Source organism: Bombina bombina, chromosome 3 (genome assembly GCF_027579735.1).
Source record: "Bombina bombina isolate aBomBom1 chromosome 3, aBomBom1.pri, whole genome shotgun sequence".
Lineage (NCBI taxonomy): Eukaryota > Metazoa > Chordata > Amphibia > Anura > Bombinatoridae > Bombina > Bombina bombina.
In genome coordinates this window covers 446,733,778-446,754,791 of record NC_069501.1, presented here as the reverse complement: position 1 = coordinate 446,754,791, position 21,014 = coordinate 446,733,778, and positions in this window count along the sequence as shown.

The following is a 21,014-nucleotide window of genomic DNA, read 5'->3' as shown; positions in this document are numbered from 1 at the left end:
GGTGAGGTCTATATGGCCTGGATTTTAGGAACCGGGAGATGGAAGAAGATGCTTGGTCTGTCCTCCTACTTCAAATTTGGCCGAAACACAAGTGGCTGTCACAAAACAGTCCGGCCATGAGATAGATTTGATAGATAGATACATAGATTACATAGATCAATAGATGTAATATACATTGGATAGATACAAATTACATAGATCAATAGATGCAATATACATTTGATAGATACGAATTACATAGATCAAAAGATGCAATATACATTTGATAGATACGAATAACATAGATCAATAGATGCAATATAGATTTGATAGATACTATTTACATAGATCAAAAGATGCAATATACATTTGATAGATACGAATTACATAGATCAAAAGATGCAATATACATTTGATAGATACGAATTACATAGATCAAAAGATGCAATATACATTTGATAGATACGAATTACATAGATCAATATATGCAATATACATTTGATAGATACGATTTACATAGATCAAAAGATGCAATATACATTTGATATATACGAATTACATAGCTCAATAGATGCAATATACATTTGATAGATACGAATTACATAGATCAAAAGATGCAATATACATTTGATAGATACGAATTACATAGATCAAAAGATGCAATATACATTTGATAGATACGAATTACATAGATCAAAAGATGCAATATACATTTGATAGATATGAAATACATAGATCAAAAGATGCAATATATATTTGATAGATACGAATTACATAGATCAAAAGATGCAATATACATTTGATAGATACGAATTACATAGATCAAAAGATGCAATATACATTTGATAGATACGTATTACATAGATCAAAAGATGCAATATACATTTGATAGATACGAATTACATAGATCAATAGATGCAATATACATTTGATAGATACGAATTACATAGATAAAAAGATGCAATATACATTTGATAGATACGAATTACATAGATCAATATATGCAATATAGATTTGATAGATACGATTTACATAGATCAAAAGATGCAATATACATTTGATAGATACGAATTACATAGATCAATAGATGCAATATACATTTGATAGATACGAATTACATAGATCAATAGATGCAATATACATTTGATAGATACGAATTACATAGATCAATAGATGCAATATACATTTGATAGATACTAGTGTTACTAGTTTCCGTTTTGTTTTTAACAAAAAACAAATCCCAAAAGTCCATCCTTGTATTGAAAACCAAGATATTGAAGAGTTGTGTGTGTGATACTGGTGAGATCATCTTGTTCAGCAAGAGTGAACACGCACTCTGAGACTAAATACCTGACGCTGAAATCTACAGCTGGTCTCGGGCAGTTGGAGTCGAGCGGCATTACCCGCAGCTGATTGGAAGTTCCAGTGTGACGCGAATTAGCCTTGGGGTGTCTGTCGGGTGACTCAGAACAGTCCCGACTTGTGTTACTAGGCACGCCACTGTGCCGCCCGCCTTGTGAGTATCTGACAGTATCGGCGGGGGAACATACCTGTCTTATCGTATAGGAGTGACGATACTGTTTTATGTTTGGCGCCTCTCTTCTCCCCTTTTGTCTTTGATAGATACGAATTACATAGATCAAAAGATGCAATATACATTTGATAGATACGAATTACATCGATCGATAGATGCAATATACATTTGATAGATACGAATTACATAGATCGATAGATGCAATATACATTTGATAGATACGAATTACATAGATCAAAAGATGCAATATACATTTGATAGATACGTATTACATAGATCAAAAGATGCAATATACATTTGATAGATATGAATTACATAGATCAATAGATGCAATATACATGTGATAGATACGAATTACATTGATCAAAAGATGCAATATACATTTGATAGATATGAATTACATAGATCAAAAGATGCAATATACATTTGATAGATACGTATTACATAGATCAAAAGATGCAATATACATTTGATAGATATGAATTACATAGATCAATAGATGCAATATACATTTGATAGATACGAATTACATAGATCAATAGATGCAATATACATTTGATAGATACGAATTACATAGATAAAAAGATGCAATATACATTTGATAGATACGAATTACATAGATCAATATATGCAATATAGATTTGATAGATACGATTTACATAGATCAAAAGATGCAATATACATTTGATAGATACGAATTACATAGATCAATATATGCAATATACATTTGATAGATACGAATTACATAGATCAATAGATGCAATATACATTTGATAGATACGAATTACATAGATCAATAGATGCAATATACATTTGATAGATACTAGTGTTACTAGTTTCCGTTTTGTTTTTAACAAAAAACAAATCCCAAAAGTCCATCCTTGTATTGAAAACCAAGATATTGAAGAGTTGTGTGTGTGATACTGGTGAGATCATCTTGTTCAGCAAGAGCGAACATGCACTCTGAGACTAAATACCTGACGCTGAAATCTACAGCTGGTCTCGGGCAGTTGGAGTCGAGCGGCATTACCCGCAGCTGATTGGAAGTTCCAGTGTGACGCGCATTAGCCTTGGGGTGTCTGTCGGGCGACTCAGAACAGTCCCGACTTGTGTTACTAGGCACGCCACTGTGCCGCCCGCCTTGTGAGTATCTGACAGTATCGGCGGGGGAACATACCTGTCTTATCGTATAGGAGTGACGATACTGTTTTATGTTTGGCGCCTCTCTTCTCCCCTTTTGTCTTTGATAGATACGAATTACATAGATCAAAAGATGCAATATACATTTGATAGATACGAATTACATCGATCGATAGATGCAATATACATTTGATAGATACGAATTACATAGATCGATAGATGCAATATACATTTGATAGATACGAATTACATAGATCAAAAGATGCAATATACATTTGATAGATACGTATTACATAGATCAAAAGATGCAATATACATTTGATAGATATGAATTACATAGATCAATAGATGCAATATACATGTGATAGATACGAATTACATAGATCAATAGATGCAATATACATTTGATAGATACGAATTACATAGATCAAAAGATGCAATATACATTTGATAGATACGAATTACATAGATCAATATATGCAATATAGATTTGATAGATACGATTTACATAGATCAAAAGATGTAATATAGGGGGGGCGGAGTCAACCGCCATCGGAGTAAGACGCACATATCAAGAGCTCCCACTATCTACAATAATCTTGCACAGATATCCATCATATTTTATTTACTTTTGGCTTTTCCCTAGAGGTGCATGCTGAGTGGTATCTTGTGAATGCTGCTGGGGGTCCTTTGCAGTGCTAACCACTTGGATTTTTGATATCCCCGCTTTCTGCCTTTTATTGTAATACCGAGTGCAGACACTCATGGCCGCGCTTTTTCTGTCTCAATTAAAAGACCTGCTAGACCGCCACGACAACGCTCTTTTGGATGCGGTGATCGAGGCTTTTAAACCCCTTGCGGCTCACACTTCTGCTCCTATTGCCCTGACTGCCGACGAGGATCAAAAAGAAGAGGTTACAACGAGCCCGCGGCAGCCGCCATCTTTAATCTCACTGCCAGGATATTCCTCATTACTTTGTAATGAAGAGAGCTTTGTGAGGCGGGAAGCCAGTGAGAAGTTGCGCTTCACTACTAAACAGCAGGACTCTCATTCAGATGGGTTTTATAGCGGCTCAGGTGAACTACTGTTGACACTCACTTCCCAATATGTTGTGGGGCCGATCTGGGCACAAGGCTTGAGCGTGACCATTGTTTGCCACCTAACCTGTTGGCTCCTGTCTGGGATGCAAGACATAGGTCGTATCACCATCTCATGGCTCCTGAAGCTCTCAGTGCAAGTTTTTAAGGTAGGAGTTGGCTAGGAAAACCACCCGTATTACTAAGCTGCTAATGTTTCCACAGTGGCTTTCTTGACTATGCAGCAATACTCTCCGTTGCATGTTTTAACATTGGATACAGCCTACTCGTTGAGAGACACTGCTGCAACATGACAAGTATATAGTTAAGGGCTAATTGCTCTTGGATGGACGGATGTTCGTTGCTCTTTAAATAGTTCTTGTCACCCTGTGTATACCCTGTGAAACTTTCCTGTGTGTTGGAGACATTACCTACATTTATTCTTGGGCACGGGTGTTTGCCGATCCTGAGTTTGCTCTAATTACTCCCCACAACCGTTATGGATACATAGGATTTTAGTACTCCACACTGCTTTCAAGGGGTTAACTCTCTCCCTAACATGACTGTTCTACTTGATATTGTGCATTTAATTGCGGGCATGTGTGTTTGCTGATTTTGAATATACTGTAACCCTATCTCTATATTGGTCTGTTAGACCGACATTTCTGTACTTTCAATGCTAATTATGGGTAATATTAATGTGTGTATATTTCTCCTTCATAAGCAAAATATTTGTAGATGTACTATTGGATTATAGGCAGCGTTTCAGACACAGACAACTACCCTATCTCATCTCTACCTATTTCGCATGCAAGCTAGTTTGCTGATAATGTCTGACTTATGCATATTAACCTAGTCTTATATCATAGAGTGCCTAATGGTTTCATAGATATACAATAATTGTGTGCTCTACATCTCACCCTTTTACAGTTATGCACATGTTCTAGACTGTTTGTTGCTGTCGTGTGGTATATCTCCACCTACATATGTATTGCCTTTCACTTCACTATCCTGAGTATGTTTACTTCTTTTTTTCATGCTCATATAAGTTTTTTGGTGTTCTGACATGTTGGAAACTGACAGTTGCCTCTCTACTATATACTAGAGAAGGGGGCATCTAAATGTGATACGATAGCCTGTTGTTGGGTATAGGGCCCGTGCCTAACTAACGGGGTAGCTAAGATATATTATTGTCATAAAGGCTGATTTTTGCCCCTATCTTGTATTCCCATTAAAGCAATGTCACTGCAATTGCACTTTTATATTAAATTGGCGAAAATACTATATGTATGCAACCATATCCCCTCCATGCCAAGCACCATCTTAGTGTACCAGAATGATTTTCACACCCTTCCCTTTCTTCACTGTGTTTAGCTTATCTTCTTGCAACCTATGAGACTACCTCCAAGAACAAAACTCCTTCACTGTGTTCTAAACATGCAGTAACTTTAATCCCCTCAAGGCATAATGATGTCTATATTTTGTTCATATAGGCCAATCAATTGTCAACTGTACAGCATCCCTAGTAAAGCCCTTCTCTCCCTAGATTCAGAAGAGTTACTGCAACCCGTTTACTCTTTTAGTAATTACTCTCTTTACCAATGTACTGGCTTTGCCTACTTTATTTGGAACAGCAGGACTGATCAATAATACTAGCTAGGTGAGTCTATAACCTCTACACGTACCCTATCTCCCATACAGTTTCACTTACTCTTCTCTTCAATATAATAATATTATATAAGTGACGCCCTACACCGTGACAGTCTCCTTTGGCATACATTACATTTACTACATTTATCTTACCACCTCCCCCCCTCCCTAACAATGCACCCTCTATACTAAGAGGGACAACTATGCAGCTTTTCTTGTCTATGCTGCACCTCACCCAATCCCCCTATGGTTACAGAATCTCTTGTATCATTCATATATATATTACCGTATTACATATGCATAAGACTGTATATGTTATAAAAAGAGGTTTTAGCTTGGTTTAGTTCATCAACACACCTACTGCTCTCAATTCCTTTTTGTTTAGTTAATCTCGTGATATAGCAGCCAGTATAGTGTTATTTCTATTACCAGATGTTCATGCGAATATATTTGAACCTCTCTAACCCATATCGAACCCAAACTATTCCCTTCATAAATACACCCCGCTGCATAGCTGTCTATTACTATGTCTATTTTTCCCGCCTAGTCTATCAGGATTGCTTGATTGCATAACAGTTCTTTTTATATTATTCACAGCTACTATGGTTAATTTTGAATTTATCGCAACGTACTTATGTTTTCTTGTTGCAAAATGTTATAAAAACTGGGTTCACTGTTGAGATCCATAGCTGGTCTCATGTTTATAAATTCCTTCTCTAGCTTTATTAATACCTTTTGCCTATAGAGGTCCAAAGGCGACTTATGGTGTCACTTAGAAGGTTTCCAGAAGTTTGGCACCCTATTCTTATTATGTCTTCATAATGTGTAAAATGTTGACTTTATATTCTTCATCTTTGCATTTTACAGTTTATGCCTTTTGTAACTCTGAAGTTTTATTTCATGTGATGTAAGACTCGCCTTTGTGACCCTGTATGCTTTCGAATGAACCTCAAATAAAAATTATTTAAAAAAAAAAAAAAAAGATGCAATATACATTTGATAGATACGAATTACATAGATCAAAAGATGCAATATACATTTGATAGATACGAATTACATAGATCAATAGATGCAATATACATTTGATAGATACTAGTGTTACTAGTTTCCGTTTTGTTTTTAACAGAAAACAAATCCCAAAAGTCCATCCTTGTATTGAAAACCAAGATATTGAAGAGTTGTGTGTGTGATACTGGTGAGATCATCTTGTTCAGCAAGAGCGAACACGCACTCTGAGACTAAATACCTGACGCTGAAATCTACAGCTGGTCTCGGGCAGTTGGAGTCGAGCGGCATTACCCGCAGCTGATTGGAAGTTCAAGTGTGACGCGCATTAGCCTTGGGGTGTCTGGCGGGTGACTCAGAACAGTCCCGACTTGTGTTACTAGGCACGCCACTGTTCCGCCCCGCCTTGTGAGTATCTGACAGTATCGGGGGGGGAACCTGTCTTATGGTATAGGAGTGACGATACTGTTTTATGTTTGGCGCCTCTCTTCTCCCCTTTTGTCTTTGATAGATAAGAATTACATAGATCAAAAGATGCAATATACATTTGATAGATACGAATTACATCGATCGATAGATGCAATATACATTTGATATATACGAATTACATAGATCAATAGATGCAATATACATTTGATAGATACGAATTACATAGATCAAAAGATGCAATATACATTTGATAGATACAAATTACATAGATCAATAGATGCAATATACATTTGATAGATACGAATTACATAGATCAAAATATGCAATATACATTTGATAGATACGAATTCCATAGATCAATAGATGCAATATACATTTGATAGATACGAATTGCATAGATCAATAGATGCAATATACATTTGATAGATACGATTGATAGTTAGATAGATTTGATAGATATATAATTTCCCAGACAGAGAATTACAAAGACGTGCGGTCTGACACCCATGGTAAGGTTACTTCCTTTTGTACAATCGAGTACAGGTTGGGGTCCGGGATTGTCTTTTGTGCAAAGAAATTGTGGCCGTGTACGAATTACATAGATCAAAAGATGCAATATACATTTGATAGATACGAATTACATAGATCAATAGATGCAATATACATTTGATAGATACGAATTACATAGATCAAAAGATGCAATATACATTTGATAGATACGAATTACATAGATCAAAAGATGCAATATACATTTGATAGATACGAATTACATAGATCAAAAGATGCAATATACATTTGATAGATACGAATTACATAGATCAAAAGATGCAATATACATTTGATAGATACGAATTACATAGCTCAAAAGATGCAATATACATTTGATAGATACGAATTACATAGATCAAAAGATGCAATATACATTTGATAGATACGAATTACATAGATCAAAAGATGCAATATACATTTAATAGATACGAATTACATAGATCAAAAGATGCAATATACATTTGATAGATACGAATTACATAGATCAAAAGATGCAATATACATTTGATAGATACGAATTACATAGATCAATATATGCAATATACATTTGATAGATACGATTTACATAGATCAAAAGATGCAATATACATTTGATATATACGAATTACATAGATCAATAGATGCAATATACATTTGATAGATACAAATTACATAGATCAAAAGATGCAATATACATCTGATAGATACGAATTACATAGATCAAAAGATGCAATATACATTTGATAGATACGAATTACATAGATCAAAAGATGCAATATACATTTGATAGATACGAATTACATAGATCAAAAGATGCAATATACATTTGATAGATACGAAATACATAGATCAAAAGATGCAATATACATTTGATAGATACGAATTACATAGATCAAAAGATGCAATATACGTTTGATAGATACGAATTACATAGATCAAAAGATGCAATATACATTTGATAGATACGTATTACATAGATCAAAAGATGCAATATACAGTTGATAGATACGAATTACATAGATCAATATATGCAATATAGATTTGATAGATACGATTTACATAGATCAAAAGATGCAATATACATTTGATAGATACGAATTACATAGATCAATAGATGCAATATACATTTGATAGATACGAATAACATAGATCAATAGATGCAATATATATTTGATAGATACGAATTACATAGATCAATAGATGCAATATACATTTTATAGATACTAGTGTTACTAGTTTCCGTTTTGTTTTTAACAGAAAACAAATCCCAAAAGTCCATCCTTGTATTGAAAACCAAGATATTGAAGAGTTGTGTGTGTGATACTGGTGAGATCATCTTGTTCAGCAAGAGCGAACACGCACTCTGAGACTAAATACCTGACGCTGAAATCTACAGCTGGTCTCGGGCAGTTGGAGTCGAGTGGCATTATCCGCAGCTGATTGGAAGTTCCAGTGTGACGCGCATTAGCCTTGGGGTGTCTGTCGGGCGACTCAGAACAGTCCCGACTTGTGTTAATAGGCACGCCACTGTGCCGCCCGCCTTGTGAGTATCTGACAGTATCGGCCGGGGAACATACCTGTCTTATCGTATAGGAGTGACGATACTGTTTTATGTTTGGCGCCTCTCTTTTCCCCTTTTGTCTTTGATAGATACGAATTACATAGATCAAAAGATGCAATATACATTTGATAGATACGAATTACATCGATCGATAGATGCAATATACATTTGATAGATACGAATTACATAGATCAATAGATGGAATATACATTTGATAGATACGAATTACATAGATCAAAAGATGCAATATACATTTGATAGATACGTATTACATTGATCCAAAGATGCAATATACATTTGATAGATACGAATTACATAGATCAATATATGCAATATAGATTTGATAGATACGATTTACATAGATCAATAGATGCAATATACATTTGATAGATATGAATTACATAGATCAATAGATGCATTATACATTTGATAGATACTAGTGTTACTAGTGTCCGTTTTGTTTTTAACAGAAAACAAATCCCAAAAGTCCATCCTTGTATTGAAAACCAAGATATTGAAGAGTTGTGTGTGTGATACTGGTGAGATCATCTTCTTCAGCAAGAGCGAACACGCACTCTGAGACTAAATACCTGACGCTGAAATCTACAGCTGGTCTCGGGCAGTTGGAGTCGAGCGGCATTACCCGCAGCTGATTGGAAGTTCCAGTGTGACGCGCATTAGCCTTGGGGTGTCTGTCGGATGACTCTGAACAGTCCCGACTTGTGTTACTAGGCACGCCACTGTGCCGCCCGCCTTGTGAGTATCTGACAGTATCGGGGGGGGGGAACCTGTCTTATGGTATAGGAGTGACGATACTGTTTTATGTTTGGCGCCTCTCTTCTCCCCTTTTGTCTTTGATAGATAAGAATTACATAGATCAAAAGATGCAATATACATTTGATAGATACGAATTACATTGATCGATAGATGCAATATACATTTGATATATACGAATTACATAGATCAATAGATGCAATATACATTTGATAGATACGAATTACATAGATCAAAAGATGCAATATACATTTGATAGATACGAATTACATAGGTCAATAGATGCAATATACATTTGATAGATACGAATTACATAGATCAAAATATGCAATATACATTTGATAGATACAAATTCCATAGATCAATAGATGCAATATACATTTGATAGATACAAATTGCATAGATCAATAGATGCACTATACATTTGATAGAAACGATTGATAGTTAGATAGATTTGATAGATATATAATTTCCCAGACAGAGAATTACAAAGACGTGCGGTCTGACACCCATGTTAATGTTACTTCCTTTTGTACAATCGAGTACAGGTTGGGGTCCAGGATTGTCTTTTGTGCAAAGAAATTGTGGCCGTGTACAAATTACATAGATCAAAAGATGCAATATACATTTGATAGATACGAATTACATAGATCAATAGATGCAATATACATTTGATAGATACGAATTACATAGATCAAAAGATGCAATATACATTTGATAGATACGAATTACATAGATCAATAGATGCAATATACATTTGATAGATACGAATTACATAGATCAAAAGATGCAATATACATTTGATAGATACGAATTACATAGATCAAAAGATGCAATATACATTTGATAGATACGAATTACATAGATCAAAAGATGCAATATACATTTGATAGATATGAATTACATAGATCAAAAGATGCAATATACATTTGATAGATACGAATTACATAGATCAAAAGATGCAATATACATTTGATAGATACGAATTACATAGATCAAAAGATGCAATATACATTTGATAGATATGAATTACAAAGATCAATATATGCAATATAGATTTGATAGATACGATTTACATAGATCAAAAGATGCTATATAAATTTGATATATATACGAATTACATAGATCAATAGATGCAATATACATTTGATAGATACGAATTACATAGATCAAAAGATGCAATATACATTTGATAGATACGAATTACATAGATCAAAAGATGCAATATACATTTGATAGATACGAATTACATAGATCAAAAGATGCAATATACATTTGATAGATATGAATTACATAGATCAATATATGCAATATAGATTTGATAGATACGATTTACATAGATCAAAAGATGCTATATAAATTTGATATATATACGAATTACATAGATCAATAGATGCAATATACATTTGATAGATACGAATTACATAGATCAAAAGATGCAATATACATTTGATAGATATGAATTACATAGATCAAAAGATGCAATACACATTTGATAGATACAAATTACATAGATCAAAAGATGCAATATACATTTGATAGATATGAAATACATAGATCAAAAGATGCTATATACATTTGATAGATATGAATTACATAGATCAAAAGATGCAATATACGTTTGATAGATACGAATTACATAGATCAAAAGATGCAATATACATTTGATAGATACGTATTACATAGATCAAAAGATGCAATATACATTTGATAGATACGAATTACATAGATCAATAGATGCAATATACATTTGATAGATACGAATTACATAGATCAATAGATGCAATATACATTTGATAGATACGAATTACATAGATCAAAAGATGCAATATACATTTGATAGATACGAATTACATAGATCAATATATGCAATATAGATTTGATAGATACGATTTACATAGATCAAAAGATGCAATATACATTTGATAGATACGAATTACATAGATCAATAGATGCAATATACATTTGATAGATACGAATTACATAGATCAATAGATGCAATATACATTTGATAGATACTAGTGTTACTAGTTTCCGTTTTGTTTTTAACAGAAAACAAATCCCAAAAGTCCATCCTTGTATTGAAAACCAAGATATTGTAGAGTTGTGTGTGTGATACTGGTGAGATCATCTTGTTCAGCAAGAGCGAACACGCACTCTGAGACTAAATACCTGACGCTGAAATCTACAGCTGGTCTCGGGAGTTGGAGTCGAGCGGCATTACTCGCAGCTGATTGGAAGTTCCAGTGTGACGCGCATTAGCCTTGGGGTGTCTGTCGGGCGACTCAGAACAGTCCCGACTTGTGTTACTAGGCACGCCACTGTGCCGCCCGCCTTGTGAGTATCTGACAGTATCGGCGGGGGAACATACCTGTCTTATCGTATAGGAGTGACGATACTGTTTTATGTTTGGCGCCTCTCTTCTCCCCTTTTGTGTTTGATAGATACGAATTACATAGATCAAAAGATGCAATATACATTTGATAGATACGAATTACATCAATCAATAGATGCAATATACATTTGATAGATACGAATTACATAGATCAATAGATGCAATATACATTTGATAGATACGAATTACATAGATCAAAAGATGCAATATACATTTGATAGATACGTATTACATAGATCAAAAGATGCAATATACATTTGATAGATACGAATTACATAGATCAAAAGATGCAATATACATTTGATAGATACGAATTACATAGATCAATATATGCAGTATAGATTTGATAGATACGAATTACATAGATCAAAAGATGCAATATACATTTGATAGATACGAATTACATAGATCAATAGATGCAATATACATTTGATAGATACGAATTACATAGATCAAAAGATGCAATATACATTTGATAGATACGAATTACATAGATCAATATATGCAATATAGATTTGATAGATTAGATTTACATAGATCAAAAGATGCAATAAACATTTGATAGATACGAATTACATAGATCAAAAGATGCAATATACATTTGATAGATACGAATTACATAGATCAAAAGATGCAATATACATTTGATAGATACGAATTACATAGATCAAAATATGCAATATACATTTGATAGATACGAATTACATAGATCAATAGATGCAATATACATTTGATAGATACGAATTACATAGATCAATAGATGCAATATATATTTGATAGATACGATTGATAGTTAGATAGATTCGATAGATAAATAGATAGATTTGATAGATTTATATTTTCCCTGACAGAGAATTACAATAAGACATGCGGCCTGAGACCCATGGTAAGGTTCCCAGAGGCAGTTGCGGCGCCAGGGGACGTGTATATGGCATGGATTTTCGTAAACGGGAGATGGAAAAAGATGCTTGGACACCCAGTACAGGTGGTTCTCCTTCAGCCTTTTTATACGCAGGTCCCCAACCTTCAACAGGTACGACAGCATGAAAGACCCCATATGCCATGACTTCCTTTTGCACAATCGAGTACAGGTATGGCATCGATTTTAGGAACCCAGAGATAATTTTTAGGAACCAGGAGATGGAAAAAGATGCTTGGACACCCAGTACAGGTCGTTCTCCTTCAGCCTTTTAATACGAGGGTCCCCGACCCTAAACAGGCACGACAGCATGAAAGACCCCATCTGCCATGACTTACTTTTGCACAATCGAGTACAGGTATGGCATCGATTTTAGGAACCCGGAGATAATTTTTAGGAACCGGATGATGGAAAAAGATGCTTGGACACCCAGTACAGGTCGTTCTCCAGGTCGTTCTCCTTCAGCCTTTTTATACGAGGGTCCCCGACCCTAAACAGGCACGACAGCATGAAAGACCCCATCTGCCATGACTTACTTTTGTACAATCGAGTACAGGTATGGCATAGATTTTAGGAACCTGGGGATTATTTTTAGGAACCGGGAGATGGAAAAAGATGCTTGGACACCCAGTACAGGTTGTTCTCCTTCAGCCTTTTTATACGAGGGTCCCCGACCCTCAACAGGCACGACAGCATGAAAGACCCCATATACCATGATTTCCTTTTGCATAATCGAGTACAGGTATGGCATCGTTTTTAGGAACCCGGAGATAATTTTTAGGAACCGGGAGATGGAAAAAGATGCTTGGTCGGTCCTCCTACTTCAAATTTGGGGCACTGCGCGTGCAATCTACTGTGCCACCAGATATGAGTGGTGTGTTAAGTAGTACTATTCTTAACAGTTTAATCCCTGTTATGTGCCTTTTTTTTGGTTTGGGTTTTGTAGCCACAGTGCAGCACCAGAGGCCAGAAAAATTAGGCATGTACAAATGCCAGAAAAATTGGCTTTTGTTGCAGACGCTGCTGTAGCAGCGGCCAGAAAAATTGATGTTTGTTTGACAGTTAGAAAGTGCCCTAAAACATTGCGGCTTGAACCCTAGTTGTTGGCGGATAAGTCACGCAAGTCATCCGGCATTCGAAGATAAAATACAGCAGCGTGTGTACCATTTGTAGCCCAAGGCAGCTCATCTCATCAGGCCTTTTTTACGCTAATGTATCGCACAATGTCAGTCCCTTCGGGATCCATGCCTCATTCATTTTAATAAAGGTGAGATAATCAAGACTTTTTTGACCTAGGCGACTTCTCTTCTCAGTGACAATACCTCCTGCTACACTGAAGGTCCTTTCTGACAGGACACTTGAAGCGGGGCAGGCCAGAAGTTCGATTGCAAATTGGGATAGCTCAGGCCACAGGTCAAGCCTGCACATCCAGTAGTCAAGGGGTCCATCGCTCCTCAGAGTGTCGAGATCCGCAGTTAATGCGAGGTAGTCTGCTACCTGTTGGTTGAGTCGTTCTCTGAGGCTGGATCCCGAAGGGCTGTGGCGATGCATAGGAGTTAAAAAGGTCTGCATGTTCTCCATCAACAACACGTCTGGAAAGCATCCTGTCCTTGCCGGCGTGGTCGTGGGAGGAGGAGGATTACTTTCATCTCTTCCCCTGTTAGATTCCCGTTGTGCTGTGACATCACCCTTATACGCTGTGTAAAGCATACTTTTTAATTTATTTTTGAAATGCTCCATCCTTTCCAACTTGCGGGAATTCGGTAACATTTCAGTCACTTTATGCTTATACCGGGGGTCTAGTAGCGTGGACACCCAGTACAGTTCGTTCTCCTTCAGCTTTTTTATACGAGTGTCCCTCAACAGGCACAACAGCATGAAAGACCCCATTTGCACAAGGTTGGATGCCGAGCTACTCATGTCCCGTTCCTCGTCCTCACTGATCTCACTGAAGGTATCTTCTTCCCCCCAGCCACGTACCACGGGTACCAGATAGGTGACAACAACAAGCACCCTGGGATGCCTGTTGTGCTTGGTCTTCCTCCTACTCCTCAAAGCCACATTCCTTCTCTGACTCCTCTTCCTCACAATCCTCTTCCTGCGTTGCCGCTGGTCCAGCAAGCGATGCTGATAAGGCTGTTTCTGGTGGTGATGGAGACCACAACTCTTCCTCTTCCTCTTCACGCTCATCTACGGCCTGATCCAGCACTCTTTGCAGGGCACGCTCCAGGAAGAAAACAAATGGTATGATGTTGCTGATGGTGCCTTCGCTGCAACTGACTAGGTTTGTCACCTCCTCAAAAGGACGCATGAGCCTACAGGCATTGCGCATGAGCATCCAGTAACGTGGGAAAAAAATCAGCTCCCCAGAGGCTGTCCTAGCACCCCGGTCATACAAATACTCATTAACAGCTTTTTCTTGTTGGAGCAGGCGGTCAAACATTAGAAGTGTTGAATTCCAATGTGTCGGGCTGTCACAAATCAAGCGCCTCACTGGCAGGTTGTTTCGCCGCTGGATATCTGACAAGTGCGCCATGGCCGTGTAGGAACGCCTGAAATGGCCACACACCTTCCTGGCCTGCTTCAGGATGTCCTGTAAGCCTGGGTACTTATGCACAAAGCGTTGTACAATCAGATTACACACATGTGCCATGCACGGCACATGTGTCAACTTGCCCAATTTCAATGCCGCCACCAAATTACTTCCATTGTCAGAAACAACTTTGCCAATCTCCAGTTGGTGCGGAGTCAGCCACTGATTCACCTGTGCATTCAGGGTGGACAGGAGTGCTGGTGCGGTGTGACTCTCTGCTTTCAGGCAAGTCAACCCCAAGACGGCGTGACACTGCCGTATCCGGGATGTTGAATAGTACCTGGAGAGCTGAGGGGTGCCGTTGATGTGGAGCAAGATGCAGCAGCAGAAGAGGACTCAGCCGAGGAAGAGGTTATGGAAGAGGATGGAGTAGGAGGAGTAGAGGAGGTAGCAGCAGGCCTGCCTGCAAGTCATGGCAGTGTCACCAACTCGTCTGCAGAGCCACGCATTCCATGCTTGTCAGCCGTCAGCAGGTTTACCCAATGCGCAGTTTAGGTGATATACCTGCCCTGACCATGCTTTGCAGACCAGCTAACAGTGGTCAGATGGACCCTTGCCCCAACGCTGTGTGCCAGACATGCCATTACTTCCTTTCGCACAATCGAGTACAGATTGAGGGGTTGCCTTTTGTGAAAAGAAATTTCGGCCGAGTACCTTCCACTGCGGTGTCCCAATAGATACAAATTTTTTGAACGCCTCAGACTCCACCAGCTTCTATGGTAAAAGCTGGCGGGCTAAGAGTTCAGACAAGCCAGCTGTCAGACGCCGGGCAAGGGGGGGACTTTGGGAAATTGGCTTCTTACACTCAAACATGTCCTTGACAGACACCTGACTGTGGGCAGATGACCAGGAACTGCTACGTAAGAGAGACTGAGTGGCGGATGGTTGAGAGGGGGCAAGGAGGACAGCAGTGGTTGACGTGGCTGAAGATGCTGGACCAGGAGGAGGATGGCGGCTTTGAGTTTGTGTGCTGCTTCTACTCATGTGTTTATCCCATCGGCGTTTGTGATGTGAGATCATGTGCCTTCGCAAAGCAGTTGTACCTAGGTGGGTGTTGGACTTCCCACGACTCAGTTTCTTTTGGCACAGGTTGCAAATTGCATCGCTGTTGTCAGAGGCAGACACACACAAAAATTGCCACACTGCGATGACGGCATTCTGGTGGTGGCAACAGCATGCGTTGATTGGCGTGCTGTCTGGCTGACCCCGGGTGCCGATGCATGCTGTCTGACTGTGCCACTAGCTCCTTGTGACGACCTCCCCCTGCTTCCAACTCATCTCCTCCTCCTCCTCTCTGTCTCCCCATCTGAACTTTCCCCCTCTTCTTCTTCTCTTCTAGCGGGCATCCACGTGACATCCACGGACGCATCATCATCAACCGCTTCACTTGTATCTGACAAATCAACAAAGGAAGCAGCAGCAGGTACAACATCACCATCATCATCACACCGTATGTCCATGTCTGTAATGCTGCCTGACTGAGACATATCACTATTATCTACATCCTCTGTCAATGATGGTTGCGCATCACTCATTTCTTCCAACTGATGTGTCAATAACTCCTCTGACAGATCAAGTGAAGCGGCTGTGGTGCTAGTGTTGGTGGTGGCGGCAGGCGGGCGAGTGGCACTGGTCACGTGAGAGGTGCCCGAAGCTAAGCTGGAGGTGGATGGTGCGTCAAGGTTAGGAGCGGAAGCTGTAGAAGATTGGGTGTCCTGTGTTAGCCATTCAACTAGGTCCTCCTCAGAACTTTTCACGTTCATGGCACGTGGCCTCTGAACACTTGGCATTATTGTAGGGTCAAAGGGAATCACAGCACCACGACCACAATGGTACCTGGGGGGTATCGCCTGACTCTGCCTGTCATTTTTTTTTAAATGTAGACTTACACTACTATTAAACAAAATATGAGTGGTGCCAGTGGGCACAGTATACGCTGTGAGCCTGACACAAAAAAGCAGACTAATGTTTCACAATCCAAAAAGTTTATTTTTTTTAAATGTACACTTACACTACTATTAAACAAGATATGAGTGGTGTGGCACTGGGCAAGTGGGCACAGTATACGCTGTGAGCCTGACACAAAAAAGCAGACTGATGTTTCACAGTCAAAAATGTTTATTTTTTAAATATTTAAACTACTGTTACAACAAATATGAGTGGTGCTACTAACTTGGCAAGTGGGCCTGGCACACACGCTGGCAGGCAGGCAAATGCAATAAGATTACACTAGCAGACTGATGTTTCACAGTCCAAAAAGTTTTTTTTAAAATATTTACACTACTGTTACAACAAATATGATTGGTGGCACTAGTTGGCAAGTGGGCCTGGCACACACACTGGCAGGCAGGCAACTTCAATTAGATTACACTAGCAGACTGATGTTTCACAGTCAAAAAAGATTGTTTTTTTTTAAATATTTACACTACTGTTATAACAAATATGATTGGTGGCACTAGTTGGCAAGTGGGCCTGGCACACATGCTGGCAGGCAGGCAACTGCAATTAGATTACACTAGTTTAATGATGTTTCACAGTCAAAAAAGTTTTTTTTTAAATATTTACAATACTGTTATAACAAATATGATTGGTGGCACTAGTTGGAAAGTGGGCCTGGCACACATGCTGGCAGGCAGGCAACTGCAATTCGATTGCACTAGCAGACTGATGTTTCACAGTCAAATTTTTTTTTTTTTAATATTTACACTATTGTTACAAAAAATATGAGTGGTGCCACTAACTTGGCAAGTGGGCCTGGCACACACGCTGGCAGGCAACTTCAATTAGATTACACTAGCAGACTGATGTTTTACAGTCAAAAAAGTTTTTTTTTTTAAATATTTACACTACTGTTACAACAAATATGAGTGGTGCCACTAACTTGGCAAGTGGGCCTGGCACACACGCTGGCAGGCAGGCAACTGCAATTCGATTGCACTAGCAGACTGATGTTTCACAGTCAAATTTTTTTTTTTTTAATATTTACACTATTGTTACAAAAAATATGAGTGGTGCCACTAACTTGGCAAGTGGGCCTGGCACACACGCTGGCAGGCAACTTCAATTAGATTACACTAGCAGACTGATGTTTCACAGTCAAAAAAGTTTTTTTTTTTAAATATTTACACTACTGTTACAACAAATATGAGTGGTGCCACTAACTTGGCAAGTGGGCCTGGCACACACGCTGGCAGGCAGGCAACTTCAATTAGATTATAATAGCAGACTGATGTTTCACAGTCAAAAAAGTTTTTTTTTAAAATATTTACACTACTGTTATAACAAATATGATTGGTGGCACTAGTTGGCAAGTGGGCCTGGCATACACGCTGGCAGGCAGGCAACTGCAATTAGATTACACTAGCTGACTGATGTTTCACAGTCAAAAAAGTTTTTTTTTTAAATATTTACAATACTGTTATAACAAATATGAGTGGTGGCACTAGTTGACAAGTGGGCCTGGCACACACGCTGGCAGGCAGGCAACTGCAATTACATTGCACTAGCAGACTGATGTTTCACAGTCAAAAAAGTTCTTTTTTTAAATATTTACACTACTGTTACAACAAATATGAGTGGTGCCACTAACTTGGCAAGTGGGCCTGGAACACACGCTGGCAGGCAGGCAACTTCAATTAGATTACAATAGCAGACTGATGTTTCACAGTCAAAAAAGTTTTTTTTTTTAAATATTTACAATACTGTTATAACAAATATGATTGGTGGCACTAGTTGGCAAGTGGGCCTGGCACACACGCTGGCAGGCAGGCAACTGCAATAAGATTGCACTAGCAGACTGATGTTTCACAGTCAAAAAAGTTTATTTTTTAAATATTTACACTACTGTTACAACAAATATGAGTGATGCCACTAACTTGGCAAGTGGGCTTGGCACACACGCTGGCAGGCAGGCAACTTCAATTAGATTACAATAGCAGACTGATGTTTCACAGTCAAAAAAGTTTTTTTTTTAAATATTTACGCCTGGCACACACGCTGGCAGGCAACTTCAATTAGATTACACTAACAGACTGATGTTTCACATGATGTTTTTTTTTAAATATTTACACTACTGTTATAACAAATATGATTAGTGGCACTAATTGGAAAGTGGGCCTGGAACACACGCTGGAAGGCAGGCAACTGCAATTAAATAACACTAGCAGACTGATGTAAAAGTTTTTTTTTAAAAAAATTTTTTACACGAATGTTACAACAGATATGAGTGGTGGCACTGAGGATGGAAGTAGGCACAGTATATGCTGGGAGCCTGACACACAGGCTGGCACTAGTGGCAGGCTGGCCTGGCAACTAAAATTAAATAACACTAGCAGACTGATGTAAAAGTTTTTTTTAAAAAAAGTTACACTAATGTTACAACAGATATGATTGGTGGCACTGAGGATGGAAGTAGGCACAGTATATGCTGGGAGCCTGACACACAGGCTGGCACTAGTGGCAGGCTGGCCTGGCAACTAAAATTAAATAACACTAGCTGACTGATGTAAAAGTTTTTTTTAAAAAAAAGTTACACTAATGTTACAACAGATATGAGTGGTGGCACTGAGGATGGAAGTAGGCACAGAATATGCTGGGAGCCTGACACACAGGCTGGCACTAGTGGCAGGCTGGCCTGGCAACTAAAATTAAATAACACTAGCAGACTGATGTAAAAGTTTTTTTTTTAAAAAGTTACACTAATGTTACAACAGATATGAGTGGTGGCACTGAGGATGGAAGTAGGCACAGTATATTCTGGGAGCCTGACACACAGGCTGGCACTAGTGGCACTGGCAGGCTGGCCTGGCAAAGAAAATTAAATAACACTAGCAGACTGATGTAAAAATTTTTTTTAAAAAAATGTACACTAATGTTACACCAGATATGAGTGGTGGCACTGAGGATGGCAGTGGCAGGCTGGCCTGGCAACTGAAATTAGATTACACTATCAGACTGATGTAAAAGTTTTTTAAAAAATTTTTTACACTAATGTTACACCAGATATGAGTGGTGGAAAACAGAGCAATTAGGCACAGTATATGCTGTGAGCCTGACACATAGGCCTGATGGAAAATGAAATTAGATTACACTAGCAAACTGATGTAAAAGTTTTTTTTTTTTAAATTTACACTAATGTTACACCAGATATGAGTGGTGGCAGTGAGCAAGTAGGCACAGTATATGCTGTGAGCCTCACACACAGGCTGACAGGCAGGCAAATGCAATTAGATTACAAAAAAAAACAAAAAACGACTGAAGTTCTAGCCCTAAAAAGGGCTTTTTGGGCTGAAGTTCTAGCCCTAAAAAGGGCTTTTTGGGGTGCTGTCCTTACAGCAGAGATCAGATGAGTCCTTCAGGACTGTAGTGGACACTGAATACACTAGCCTAGCTATCAATTTCCCTATAAAATCACCAGCAGCAGCACTATCC